This window comes from Podarcis melisellensis (assembly GCF_964234715.1).
Source record: "Podarcis melisellensis genome assembly, chromosome: Z".
Classification (NCBI taxonomy): domain Eukaryota; kingdom Metazoa; phylum Chordata; class Lepidosauria; order Squamata; family Lacertidae; genus Podarcis; species Podarcis melisellensis.
In genome coordinates, this window is record NC_138547.1 from 24,089,285 (window position 1) to 24,104,441 (window position 15,157).

At 43.1% G+C, this 15,157-nt stretch overlaps 1 protein-coding gene across 6 annotated transcripts in view; it reads left to right on the forward strand.

Moving 5' to 3' along the window:
* The window catches only part of TRPC5 (transient receptor potential cation channel subfamily C member 5), a 175,064-nt gene that overhangs the window by 7,923 nt on the left and 151,984 nt on the right, over positions 1-15,157 (forward strand). The window contains exon 1 of one of the 6 annotated variants that reach the window (XM_081897337.1): positions 8,021-8,129. The exons of 4 other annotated variants lie outside the window; for them this stretch is intronic. The gene's annotated coding sequence lies outside the window, so the exon portion shown is untranslated. Of the gene's footprint in view, positions 1-8,020; positions 8,130-13,498; positions 13,518-15,157 lie in introns of those variants that run through there. One more of the 6 variants, XM_081897339.1, reaches the window with a different exon arrangement.

Below are 15,157 nucleotides of genomic sequence, written 5' to 3' on the forward strand. Positions count from 1 at the left end.
CCACTTTGAGCAACTTGTGAGAAAAGGTGGAATATAAATGCAATAAATAAATTTAAAATAAATAATCAGGGGTAAGCAGCCTGCATGTATGGCCATATATGCAGCATTATTATTATTATTATTATTATTATTATTATTATTATTATTATTATTTATTATCCTTTTAAAACACCTTACCATTTTCTACAACAAAATAGTGCTTTTTTGAGTATCAGTGCATTTACCAACAGGGCAGCAGAAGCAAATCCCAATTTATTTCTATAGTCATGATGGTACTCTGTGTTAAGTGAGTTTATAATGTGAAACTGCACATGCTCAGAGAAAAAACAGTATTGATGAACTGCTCTTTCTGCTCCAATGCATCAGGGCTGTAAAAACAATTGTAAAGCATGATACAACCAGGAAAGTGGGCAGGAAATGAGAGAAATATGAATTGTGTGCTTCACAGCTAAAGCAATTACACACGGCCATCTAAAGGATAAGGCAATTAGGTTTCCTAGCTGCACCACTGATGGGAACGAACTCTTCTTCCCTCCCACATTCAGACTTGGGCAGTCTTTGTTTCAGTCTTTGCCAGGTAGGAGAAAAGCGTAGCCAAAGTGGATCTCCAGGTCTTCAATCCCTTATGGCCAGGCATGTCCAAAATCCGTTTCAGGGCCCTAATCCAGCCCGCTGGTCAGTTTAATCTGGCCCCTGTAGCAGCTTATCTCCTGGGGTAAAATCCCTTCATCAAATCTGACCCTCTTTGAAAATAGTTTAAAGACCACTGAGGCCATAAAGTGCATGCAGCCCCATATCCTATACTTGATTTGTTACACTACGGTGGGAAGCTTTTTCAGTCTGTGGGTCACATTCCCTTCTAGACAAGTTTCTAAGAGCAGGGTCAGAGGCAAAACGTGTTTATTAAAAAAACTTTTTCACAGTGTTTTTTGTATGTGTCTAGATTCCACCACAGTCATGGTCAAATTAGTAGTCAGATTTCAGTTCAGGAAGGCAACCTTTTCAAACTGAGGAACCAATCCTGGGACATCAGTTATATGTAGAGCCAGGTAGGGTGTTCCTTAGGGCAGTGTTTCCCAACCGGTGTTCCGCGGCACACTAGTGTGCCGCGAGACGTTGCCTGGTGTGCCGTGGGAGGGAGGCGGGCGAGTCGGGCGGCGAGAGGCGGGGCGGCGAGCACACGCGGGCGGCGAGCGAGCTCCCTCCCACATCCCATCGCCGCTCGCTTCGGCCGGCCTACTGGGCTGTCGCAGGCAGAAGGCCTGCGCATGCGCGAGGTTTTCGCGCCTTCGGGATTCCCTTCACGTCTTCCTCCTCCCGGGTCCTTGAGAGCGTGGGAAGCGGCAGCGCGAGACCGGCGTTGAGACAAAAACGCAAAGTTCCATTCAGGGCTCCCCTTTTGCCGCGTCGTCTCACAGTTTGGAAGATAGCAGCTCTCCAAATTAATAGTCCTCTTTGAATTGGCGGGGCCTGAGCGTTCCACCAATTTAGGCCTCCTGCCGGGATGTGATATGGCTCCACCTTCCTCAAGGTGGTTCTGCTTTTAAATATTTTCCACCCTGTCACCATGAGGACTAGCGACTTCTTTTCGTAAAATATAAAATCGCTGCTCCTTGCTCTCGTGAGACTGTGTGTTTTAATTCGCAAAGGGTGTTCCGTGTACATTTGTGCGAGCTGTGCTGTAAAAAAAAGGGGTCTGTATCCGTTTGTCAGTGGCAATTGGATGTCCGGATACTGCAGTGATGGAAAAGTTTTTGAAAAGAAAAGAACTGGACTCTGAACAAAATTTGGAATTATAAAATTACAAAATTACAAAATTATAAAATACTATCTTTGTGTTTATTTGATTCCTATTAAAGAGAGTTACTTTATATATAGTCAATATAGGCACAGAGTTAATTTTTTAAACATTTTCTAATGGTGGTGTGCCTCGAGATTTTTTTCATGAAACAAGTGTGCCTTTGCCCAAAAAAGGTTGGGAAACACTGCCTTAGGGCATTTGTCTGGTAGACTGAGACCCATTTGTGGGTTGTGGGCTGATACAAGGTGGGTCACAACAGGAACACTACTACTATGTAAATATATGGTAAAAGAATTAGAAATGAGTCTACAAATAAAAGCTTGGGTTAAAAGTGGGTCCTGGGTCTGAAAAGGTTGAAGGTACCTGTCTCAGGGTTACTGTCATGGCCAAGCTGAGAAGCTGCAGTACCCCATCTGGCCACTATCAGGGTGGCACTGCGATCCAGTGAAGATTAGGCCAGTACAGTGGTACCTCGGGTTACAGACGCTTCAGATTACAGACTCCACTAACCCAGAAATAGTACCTCGGGTTAAGAACTTTGCTTCAGGATGAGAACAGAAATCGTGCTCTGGCGGCACGGCGGCAGCAGGAGGCCCCATTAGCTAAAGTGGTGCTTCAGGTTAAGAACAGTTTCAGGTTAAGAACGGACCTCTGGAACAAATCAAGTACTTAACCCGAGGTACCACTGTAATTCCTTTAGGCTGTGTGCTGCTTTGATGTCACAGTGAGTAGGGTGCCCACAGTGAGTAGGGTGCATCACACAATCCCAAGTCATTGCACACATGATTTGGCAAAGGTGTACAAGAAACTGAGGCCAAGTCAGCTGCCAGACTCTGTTGGCAGAGTCCCTGGTTTGTGTTTCTTGGTGGTTTAACAATCTAGCTACAGAAAAGATAGAGACTTGCTACCTCAACTGTTCCTCATAAGGCTTGGTTTCCAGACCTGTAATCAACTTGGGTAGGGTTGCCATATTTCAAAAAGTGAAAATCCAGACACAAAAGTTGTTGAGGTTTTGTTTTGTTTTTTGCTGCCCAGGCACTATTTCCGACAGCCAAATCCCAGCTATGTCTAGGAAATTCTGGCTGTATGGCAGCCCTAAACTTGGGTGCCTTCTTCTGCTCACCTTCCAACTTGTCAACATCCTTCTTAAATTGTGGCACCCAGAACTAGGCAAAGTATTCTAGCTGTGGTCTGACCAAGGCAAAATAGAGTGGTACTATTACTTCACTTGATTGGGACACTATACTTCTGTTGATGCAACTTGGAATAGCATTAGCCTTTTTTGCTGCTGCATCACACTGTTGACTCAGGTTAAGCTTGTAGATCCTTTTCATATATATATACTACTGGTAAGCCAGCTGACCCCCATCTTATACTTGTGCAACTGGTTCTTCCTGCCTAAGTGTAGAATCTAACATTTTTTCCTATTGAAATTCATTTTGTTAGTTTGGGCCCAGTTCTCCAATGTGTTAAGGTCACCTTGAATCCTGATCTTGTCTCCCATGGCATTGACTACCCCTCCCAGTTTGGTGTCATCTGCAAATTGAATGAGCATCTTCTCAATTATTTCAAACAAGTTGTTTATAAAAATACAGGCCCAGGACAAAACCCTGCAGCACCCCACCCATCTCTGAGTTGTTAACAAGTTCACCCACCTAAAGGTATCAATATAATAAATATCTCTAAGCAGTGTGCATAACTATTTGAGCCTGCCCAGGTGCACCTTCTCACCAACAGACCTCACCACCTTTGGATAGCACGGATCCCTCAGGGTAGACCTATTTTGACCTGAAGTGACATGCTGCTGAATCTTAGGCTGATCCAATGGGGCCCATTTCAATTCAGGATCTGGAATCCAGCTGCATCAAGTGCCCTGCCCTAACGCCCAGAGGCTTCCCTGAGGTTATTTGTTGTTTATTACATAACTGAGATGATGTCACTGTGTCAAACTTCTTTTTGGTAATTGTCCTATATATTAGGAAATCTGTGTACTGATTTCTGATCTGTTGTCCGTAATGAACGGATGGTGACAATGGTATGGAATGGGCTCAATTTGGACTATGTCTGCAAGGAATGTTTTTTCTTTGCTGCCCAGGAGCATGGCTATGGCAGGCATGTGCAAGAGACTTGCCACAAAGCATGTCTGCACTTCAGAATTTACCACTGCATGATGGTTTGGATCGTCAGTTGGGAGGGGGAAAGCAGAGAAAAATGCCATGGCAAAACAGAATCTATGTCTTTCCAAGACTCACACAGCTAGGTAGCTTTTTATTTTATTTTAAAAACTGATTTGTTGGTACTAATCTATAAACCACAATTAATTATCTGTTTAAAAGATGTAAGCCAAACACATGTTTTTACAATATGGCAAAGCAGTTGTCTTAGGAATTAAATCAGCTAAGAAACAAAAATGGAACAAACCCATTCATAGTTTCACAGCTGAAGCAACATTGTGCTGTAATGTAATAATGCAGCTATTCTTACAACTGAATCGGGTACACATGAATTGGCAGTAAAGACCTGCTTTTTTCCTAATTTGCTTTTCTGCAACAACATTATGATGTTAGGTCCTGAAACCATATTCTGTGCTTAAATTTTTCCTGTTGCTTTTTTTGGGGGCAGGGGGGATGTGTGACCATTCATCTCCCTATTAATGCAAAAACAAATTGCACTCAAAAATGATAAAAGGAGATAAAATTTCAGTGATATTTCTCAGGTTATATGCAAGGGTTTTCATGTACCTAACTTACATTTGAGGGGGCTGGGGGTAATTGTGAGTGTCCTTCCTTCCATTCTACAAATCATTTCACTAGTGGTCTGCACATTGCAGGCTTCTTGGGTACTTATGCTTCGATCAAAGCCCAGGGGAAGACCTAATGAGGCGACTTCTCCCATGGGGCTTTTTCAGATCAAGGAGTTCAGGCAGCTTAGGAGTCTTTGGCGTGTTGGATAAATGTTTACTGGAAAGAAAAATATATAGGCTGCCCTTGCCCACCCCATAAAAACAAGGTGAGCTGAAAGCCACACACTGAGCAGAATTCTAAAGTGTCCTGAGACACAGAAAAAACGAAGTTGCTTTTGCAGGGGAATAAAACCTTCAAGAAACCGGAGGACAGATTTCAGCAAAGCACTGAATCAAACAGCAGAGGAACAGCACTGCCCAAAACAGCCCAAGGGCAAGATGGTTAATGTGCATGCTGTCCCTTGCAGACCCCCTTTTTTTTTTTTTGCTGGCCATTCTTTATTGATCCCTAGTAAGTCTGAAATGCATAGTGTAAAGCACTAGGATAGGGTTCAGCAGCTGGAGGCTCCTAGGGAACAATCTGGCTCCCTGAGGATCACACGCTTGTTTTCCAGTTGTCAATGCAAATGCAGCAGCTGCATGCAGGGAAGGAAAGCAACCACAAAACTGGCAAATACACAAAAGGCAAGGGTGTGTGTGTGTGTGTGTGTGTGTGTGTGAGAGAGAGAGAGAGAGAGAGAGAGAAACTTCAGGTGTTTGCAGTTAAATTAGTAACGTCCCATTCGTTCGGTGAGAATCACTGCTTAAAATATGCTAGCGAAGAAGGACCTGTTTCAAAACATGTTGGGCCTGGGGGGAAAAATTCATTTGAAGCGCCTGGAGATTTTTTCCTAATTTGTTATTTTTGTATGCAGGGGAGCTATGGAACTATAACTTGCTTAATTAATTAATTATGCCTGTCCTGGGCCCTATGTTGTTCAACATCTTTAAAAACACTTAGATCCACGATCTCCCTGAGTAAAGCCCTCAAGTTCTTTAAATCAACGAGATCACACAAATATGTGAGATACAGAGGGGGCTATTCTTAAGAGAGAATATAAGTGCCAGGGTGTGTTGAAAGCTTGGTTCTGCATTTTGCGTTGATGTTAGACGTGTGATGGTCAGCAATTAGCCTGAATCAGCTTTTCCAAGTCTTGTCTATCTTCTGCATTTCAGAATGGTGTGTTTGTGTGTGTGTGTGTGTGTGTGTGTGTGTTTGTGTGTGTGTGATCTCCTCCTGCTTTCTGAGAAGTCCCTCAGTGACTCTAGAATGATAATTTGATGTGGAGCAGAAGATGCTCCAGCACCTGTGATTCTATGAGCAACTGGTGCTTCCTATTCCCCTTCCAAGATGACATCTTCACTTGGTTGCTCCATCACAGCCAAACTACTGTTAGGAGCATACACTCTAACCTGATATGAGCCCCTAGATTGGCCACAACTGACCTGGGTTGATCCTAGAAACACCTAGTCCAACCTGGATCTTGTCCCAAATCAGTTCAAGGATGGGGCTAATCTGGGGCAAATCTTTAAAGCTTGGGCAGGTTCAAAATAGACCTGTCACAATCATGGAGAAAATGAAAGGTGGCATGGTCCAATTTTTGGGGTGGGTGGGATGACAGGTTGGTAAGGAGTGGTCCTTGATGCCCTGCAGCTCCTCTCTGCCAACCAAATGCACTATTGATATCAAGGTCTAAAATGAGCACTTGGCATCCTTGACCTGTTGCCAGGGTTCCAATAAAAACTGCTGATGCCTGCTCTGGCTCATTTAAAGTTTAGCTCCAATTTTTAATTCCCTATGGTGTCTCAGTGTAGCATTGCTCCATAAGTTGCAATGGGAACTAGATGCAACCATCTTGCACTACTCAGTAAAGTGTTGCTCTCCACTATCAAGTAAGCTCACCAGGGTCCACTGATGCAGAGGAGGGGCCACTGCATGACACTTTGCTCAGGACTCCTTCAAACCTGGAGTCAGTGCTGCTGGTATTGCTCTGGTTAAGCAAACACTACCCACAACCTGTGCGGAGGTGGTGGGGGAATTCTTCACCCCTTTTGTTGTTGCTAAACCAAGCAGACCCCGCCCTTCCATTGCACCACTTGTTTATGCAACTGGGGCAAATCATTGTTTATACAAAAGCATCTGATGCCTTAACGTCCTGAGCCACATAAACAGTGAAGCTTTCGATGTTAATTAATTAATTCAGAATTAAAACACAGTTCTGCTAAGTGCTCAGTTATCTGAGGAGTTCTGGCATCGGGCAAAAGGAGGTGATAGATGGAATGCTTTGTCCCTATGACACTGAGATGGTATTAACACTGTTAGTCCTGTCTTAACTTTGCAACAGGCATCTGTAAAATCTGAGTTTGACACAGATAGGCGGGTGCTGGTCAGATGGGTCCCAAGGCAGAATGCATGGTCATGGGTGTCCCAGAGTTATGTACCAAATCAAGCAAACATGAATCAAGGGTCAGTGGCTGGAGGCATGGTGACAGATCAGCTCATGGTTAGACACCAGATTAAACTGGTAAAGGCAAAAAATTGTTCAGAGTGAGCAGTTGGCTTGGCAAATCACCATTGGTTTGTGAGGTCAGTTGAGTATCTGCACCGGGGGTAAGATAACAGGGATTGGTCATGGTTCAAAACATACAAACCCCTTACACTCTAAAAGCAGGATCCTTTAATTCCTCCAGAGGCACATTCAATGGATTATAACCTTCAATCCTGCTCATTTTACCTACTGCATGTAGAATGTTTGTCTCGAGTGCCCCACTCAGCCCAAAAAAGATTCAAGATCTGTGGTCAGAAAAGGTTTCTTTGTCGCAAATTTAATTTTAAAAATACTTAAACATACTTGAAAAAGACCAGGGAGAATGTTTCTCTGAGTGGCAGGTAGAGTTTATTATGCCCCCCCCCCCCACTGCTTTACATTCACAGAGGAAATTCAGAGGTCAGACAATAGAAAGTTAATAAACCATGAAAATACTCGTTGTCAGCATAAGATGTCAAAACATACCAAGTGAATATTTTTATAGCAACAACTTATACCTGTTTGGGCAAGGCGGGGGGAGGTTATGAAAATTCATTACCTTGGTTATCAGTAAATGCAAATGATTAGATGTGGCATAGATGAATTCAGTTTACAAAAACCAGTCGGACTTGCAAGCAAGGGGATTTTCACATGGTGCTGGAAATGGGGTGGGCCTTTGTTGTTATTGTTGTTCTTCGATTTGCATTTTCTCGTCCTGCAGTTTGAATAGAATGCCAACATACGCAAAAGGCACGGCCAGATAGAAATTATTTTACTTCTGTTCCATGTCCACAATGCTCATGCCACCACACAAGTAATAAGAAGTGGGGGAGGGGTTAACTTAGTTAATGGTTCTAACCATATGGCTTTTAAACGTTTTGTTTGTTTGTTTTATGTAGAGCACTTGTACCCCTCCCTTCAGCAAAAAAGGCTTCCTGCAGGCTTACAACCTAAAACCCCACAACACATAAGGAAAAGGGGACAGGAAGGGAAGAGGAAAATCAAAACCAAAGCTCAGGCACCAGTCTCTGAACTGTTGCTCCTCTAATGCCCAGTTGGCCCAGTTCAGGGGCAGGAGGTGCCTGATGGAGCTGGGCTCTTCACAAATGTGATGGAGTGAGCCTTCTGCTTCCTGTCTCTCCCACTGAGGCAGTCTGGGGGAATGAATGCCTCCAGATGACAGCTGAGGGGAGAGCAGGCCTAGTGGGGATGGCCTGTCAAAGCAGAGCCAGTGGAGGTGGCTTGGCTTTTCACCTCTCCCACTGATACTTACTTATTTAATGAAATTTTAGCCCATCCCATATTGGGACCTTTTATTCTATAAAGAAGATAGTTTTAAGAAATGAGACTTAGGAATACAGTGGTACCTCGGGTTAAGAACTCAATTCGTTCTGGAGGTCTGTTCTTAACCTGAAATTGTTCTTAACCTGAGGTACCACTTTCGCTAATGAGGCCTCCCGCTGCCACCACACCGCCGCTGTGCGATTTCTGTTCTCATCCTGAAGCAAAGTTCTTAACCCGAGGTACTATTTCTGGGTTAGAAGAGTCTGTAACCTGAAGCATCTGTAACCCGAGGTACCACTGTATTGATTCTACTGTATTCCCTTTTAAAAAATACTGGGGCTCAGACTTTGAGTGGCATATTTCACTGATGCTGCACTTTAAAGTATTTGCTTAAATTATCTACCATCTTTATTGATTTGTTTGTTTATTTCCCTTTTGAAAACTAAACCACAGGACATTCAATCCAGATTGGGGCTGTGGTGCCTGGAGGACCCATGGGGGATTGACTACATTCTTCCGCCCTCAGATTTTGCCGAAGTAGCTTCCCCTGCCCCCACTTCAAAATTTGAGGTGCCAGTGAAATTATTCACTGTCAGATTCAGAAAAGGAAATCAGAGGCTTCTTTTAAAGCCCACCTCAAAGGAGAGGAAAGCGTTAGAAGTTTCTAAATCCTTCTCCATCTTAGATTAAAATCTGAGCAGGAAGAAAATTGCTGGTTTTCCTTGGACTTTTTAAAAATTTGACAAAGTAAGAAAAAATTAAGAGGTTTCAGGAGCAGAAGAAGTTGTTGAGAGGAGGGAGCCTAGAGAACAGTGGATTCAACAACACCCCAAATTTCTTAGCTGAATCTAGCAGCGGAAAACTTCACCTGTATCCCTTTCTCCAGTCTTCATTATATTATTTCTTGGTGAGCAATTGGGTAGACTCCTGCCTGCAGGCTTTCAACTCACTCTTTTTTATTTTCCTCCACAAATTTGTATTTTGGTCAAATTAGAGGTGGGAGAGAAGCAGTTCCTAGGGGAATGTTTCTCCCGATTGCCATAAAGATGAATCTTTTCTGCAACCTCAAGCCTTCTGATCTCAGCAACTAATCAGGCTGGATATATCCCAACATACATACATCCCAAGAGCAGGGCCCTTCCCCTGTGGCTATAACCCTGAGGATGGGGAGAGAGTAATGAAGGGAGGGAGCTACGTGAAAAGGGAATTCAGTTCACATGGGAAGGCGACTCAGAGGCCACCAGTATTTTAATTTTTCATATTTCAAAACACGTAGCTCATTTTTAATCTAATGGAAACAAATTAGCATTGCAAATCACAGCAGTCCCTCACAGAGGCGTAGGAAAGTCAGGTGGTCTCCAGTGCGGAAAAATTCTTGTTACCCCCCTCCCCCTATTTTTATTTTTTGCCTGCAAAAATGGTTTTAGGTAATTTCATATTTTCTTACAAAGGAATGCGGATTCTGGGCTTCTGATAACAAGTAGGCGACTATGGACAGATACTTAAATCTACAGGATGGATTGTGTTTTGGCTTGTGTTATTTTATTTATATTTATTGCTTATTTATTTAATAAAATTAATTGTAAAAAAAACCTGCAAAGTGGTTTACCAAAACAAAAAACAAAAAAACACCACAGCCAGAAAAATCAAGAAAAATTAACAATCCTACTTTAAAACATACAAAAGCTAAAATATTAAGATTAAAATTACTTCAACTTCCTAAGCATCTAGGTATCTACCTAGGTATGCTTGCCTAAAGAAGAATGCTTTTAGCAGGTGCCCGAAAAGAGTCTAGAAAAGGCATGTGCTTTGTTGAAATTTCAGCCTTCATGACATAGGAAAACAGCCAAGTAAATAGCTATTTTTGTGGAGGAGGGTCAAGATATTAACTGATATGCATGAAATTTCATATGTAGCTATATAATCCCTAGTGTAGTAAGAGAAGACATTTGGAGCAGGCATTTTAAAAAATATATATATTATGAACCGTCCTAGTAGGGCAGTAATTGTTCCTTGATAATTTGTCACCTCCCTCCATGATGGCACCTGGGGCGTACCGCCCCCTGCCCTCATTTCCTATGCCCCTGGTCCCTTGTGCAACAATCCTGTGATAAAGCTGAGGCAGGAAGGTAAACGGCATTTCCATTCTGGCACTCATCATGTCCTCCATGCACCAGTAGCAATTTAGAAATGCTGGCCCCATGACCCAGAAAGCTGTTTGTGGACAAATGCCGGCTCCCTTGGCTTGAAAAGCAAGATGAGCGCCACACCCCATAGTCACCCTTACCTTTACTGAATCAGACCACCTGCCCTCTGGCTCAGTATCATTTCCACCAGGGGTGGGGAACCTCTGACCTATGTGCCAATCTTGACCTCCCAGGCTTCCCCATTTGGCTGCAAGGACATTTTGGGCAAGCCATGCCCACCCACCATACAACAGATGTCATGGGGATAAGGGCAGGCCTTCGTTGAAAGTGTGGGGCTTGCCCAAAGCCCACTTTGTGCAACTCCCTAAGCACCCAACAACCAGCTGCACAAAATGGGGCATCAGGGTTAATCAGGATGGCTCTCCCAGCACATCATCCAAGGCAAAAGAAGAATGATCTTCCTTAGCACTGGGCTCAGGTGTGCAGGAGAGCTCTGTGCACTCATGTCCAGTGCTAAGCAGTATTTTGCCCTCCTATTGGCTGAGTTTGGGAGTGCTAGACTTTGGGAGTGCTAGAAAGCTCCCTGCAGGAAGATCTCTGATTCTCCCCAGTCTTGGCAGGATTGCTCTCACAAAATCATAGGTCTGTAGAGTTGGAAGGGACCCTGAATGTTAAGTTTGTGGGTGAACATATCAGCCGACACAGCGATTCTTCAAACAGCTCTTGTTTATTCACTGGCCAGGACAGAACTGAACTGAAGGGTTCAGTCAGCCTGCTTATATAGAGCTCCAGTACAATGTAACTGTAACCATTTTCTAAAACTATCCAATCACTGAACGTCACTTTTGATCCCTTATTTGCATAACTATCTACAGTATCCCCCTGCTGGCCCAGGGTGAGAACTTCAGTACATAACACTGAACATCATCTAGTCTACCCCCCTGCAATTTAGGAATATCATCTGCCGATATTGGGTGGAGTAGGGATCCTGCTGCGCTCTGGGCTCAGGTGTGCGTCATCATTAAGCAAGTGGGAGGCAGTGCCACTGCTGCTGTCCACTCACTTAAATGAGAAGCAGAGCAAAAGCCTGCTTGAAAGAAGCTCTCTCCAAGGGAAGGAAGAGGATGCTTCAGAGGGCACTTTGCAAAACCTCTGAGGGAATTTTGGCAGATGGGTGGCGCCACCCATTTGTGAGTCATGTGATGTCATGATGGCATCATGTGATTGACAGGTAGACAGTCACACCACCTACCTGTCACATTTAGCCTGCAAGGCTGATTCTGAGAAGGAGCTGGTCTGTGGAGCCAAAAACAATTTCAGCCCTTGATCTCTATTCACTGGCAGAAGCTCTTCAGGGTTTCAGGCATGGGGCATGAGGTCAGGGACTGACCCTGTGAAATGCAGAGCTTGTGCTCTGCCACTGAGCTATGACCCTTCCCCAAATAGGAAGTCCACTGATCCATCTAGTTCAGCAGCATCTAGAGCAACTGGCAGTAACTTCCATTGCCTTCAGACAGGCAGCCTGACCTGGACATGGCAGGCATTGAACCTGGAACTTTTTACATGCAAAACAGATGCTCTGTCACTGAGCCACAGCCACCCTTTCCCATTCTCATCCCCATGTAATCTGAATCCATTATGCACTGGACTGGGCAACAAAAGTGTTCTCATCGTTCCTCCCTCCTTCTCTTTCCCTGCTTTATTTTTGAGGAAGGGGATTGCGAAACCAGGAGTGGCTATCACTACTTCAGAAAATCACAGAAACACAGGGTCTTTGGAGGGTTCAGAAAATGATCACATCCAACCTCGCCAGGGTTCTTATTCATCAATCCCTCCACAAGTTTAACTCACATAATCTCATACATTTCCAAGGGAGTTCCTCTTAACTCAGTAGAGTTAACTGAGCAGAATTGGACCCCAGAGGCTCAGTTCTGCTTTCATTAGCATCAGTGCAAATTGGGAGTAACTGGTTAGATTTTAATGGGGTTTCTACTTGCATTCGAGAAAATAGGACCCAATCTAGTGCAATTAAAGAGTTTAGCCTCTTTGTAGCTGGGCTGATGAAAAGAGCCTGCATTCATCTTGTGGTGGATTTTATGTGCAGCATTAAAAGGAAACTCCAAAGTGGAGGTGGGGGGAATGGGAAGCCAAATTAACTTCAAAAGTTGTATTGAACAGAGTTATTTGCTAAATGTGTGTGGATTTGCAATTAGCAGCATTTTTGAAATGGAGTTGTTTGAAATCTAGCAAACAGGAATCCGATAAGAAACAAAACAAAATGACTCCCACTTTTATTTCCATCCACAAATTTGCATTTTGCTCAAATGGGAGGGGCAGCTCCTTAAAGGAATGTTTCATTTCATTGTGCAAAAGCCATTGAGATGAATCTTTTCTGCAGCCTCAAGCCTCTGATCTTCTTGCTCATATATAACTAATCACAAAAATGATCAAATAGGAAAGTGCAACTGTATATGTGTTAATGGACAGCATTTTCTAGAGTGGATTAATAATTCAATCTAAATGAAGACGCTAAAGAAGAAACCAGGGCTGGACTCCTGTTAATGGTGCAGCAAGCACCCCACTTCTAGTAATTTGGAAATTTAAGTAATATTTATCCAGGTGCCATGTAAGGCAATTTCCCCCACTGACAATGCATTAGGACACAGATTAAAGGTAAGCAATAGGAAAAGGAACTCTGCTTTAAATTTATTATGTTTATTGTTGGACTAAAGCAAATGCATTTCCTACTCTTGAGCTTCTAGTTAATGCATGTGTTCCTTTAAACCACATGAGGGCATTGTTTGTATAGCAATCTAGCCAGCACTTGTTCATATGTCTCTTTGTCTAAGTTAACTCTACCCCTAAAAGCTGAGCCATTTTGTTTGCTGTTCTCTCCAGACAAGATGTTTCTCTCATGTCACCACTCACCCTGTAAATAGTTCCTGCATGAATAAATCCTTTGAACTCCAAAAACTGTAAGTTATTATTCAAATTTAATTCAGCCAAGCTGCAAGGCCTGTTAACAGCTGTGAGCATAAAAAGAGACTGACCCAATAATGATCTCCATTATTAATAATAGGGATGAGGTGGATCTAAGTAGTTAGGAAATGCATGGAGATTTTAAAAGAAAATACAAATAGTTATTTTGCCTTCCAGTAGATGGTCAAGTCTGACAGGAACCCAACAGGGCTGCTAAACATTAATGTCTCTTTTCAGTTTCTGTGCATTTCTTCATAGTACACACATTTTCCTGGTGTCTGAATGCAAAGCAGGAGTTGATTATGTAGCGAACCTAGACACATAAGCATGCCTGAAGGATTTGCAGTTTCATGGTAATACATAACGCTTACAAGTAGAGTCACCTTGGTTTCACATTTATCAAGCTTATGCAAGCTCCAACCTTTTACCACCCTGCGACAGAAATGTCATCCTCATTTGTTTGAAGGTGACAAACAAATTGCTTGACAGTCTACAGTGGAAATTGTAGAGGCTAGCCAGAAAGAAGCCCAGTGAAAAAACAAACAAAACATCTTTGAGCATTGTGCAATGCCAGATGATAAGACAATTCCAGGTGCACAGAGTTTGTTCAGAGAAAGGAACACTCTTTTTAAAGGGGGGAAAAACTTACAGAGAAATTTCTCCACCCAAAGCTATGAAATCAGGATGCATATTCCAGTCAGCAAGGAGCACTGTCTGCTTCCCAGGGAATAAAATTTGCAAACATATTCCATTTCTCCTTTGGGAATAACCTGCCAATTTATTAACCTCAGTGATTTAAAAAATGTTAATTTTTAAATCATCGTCACTATCCATTCCTTCAGAGGAGCTCATTTTTTTAACAGTAGCCCTTGGATACAACTGATGTGTGCGTGCATGTGTGCCAAGCTGACATTATGAACTGAATCAGCTAATAGTGTACTTGCTAAATTGTGTGTATCATTAGGTTTGAACTGCACATACTGTATTCAGATCACAGCGCTCATGGTCTGAAAATGTCATAGGAAGCTGTGCTATACTGAGTCAGATCAGTGGTGCACCTAACTCAGTATTGTCTACACTGACTGGCAGCATCTCTCCAGGATCTCAAGCAGGGAGTCTTTCTTGTCCCCACCCAGAGGTGTGCCTCTGCATAGAAGGCAGATGAGCTATAGCCTTTTCTCAGAGCAATTCAGATCCAAGTGTAATTCTGTTAGAGTTCACAACATTGGACTCTGAGTACAAAAACAGTATCAGGTATTTTATTGATGAAAACACCAAGTCATCATCACTACCTAATATTTTTGCATAGCAAAGACAATTCAGATGATATTGCATATCCAACAGTATCCCTAAAAACACAGTTGCAGGAATGCTGAGGTAGCTCATAATTCTGATCATTAATGTGACTTCTATGGTTCCTGATTATTGCAAGCTTTGTGTAGCAGGAGAAGGAAGTGTGGGAAGTGTCTTTAAGTAGGGTGGGAAACCTCCAGCCATAGGTATCACCAGGCCTTGAGTCTATTTTGGTTAGGCCACACCCATTTGCCCTACCCTTGACATGGTATATGTTATCAGGTATGGACAGAAAGGTGCCCATTGGGACTGGTAGGGTGAAAGGCAGAGATGCCAACAGCAG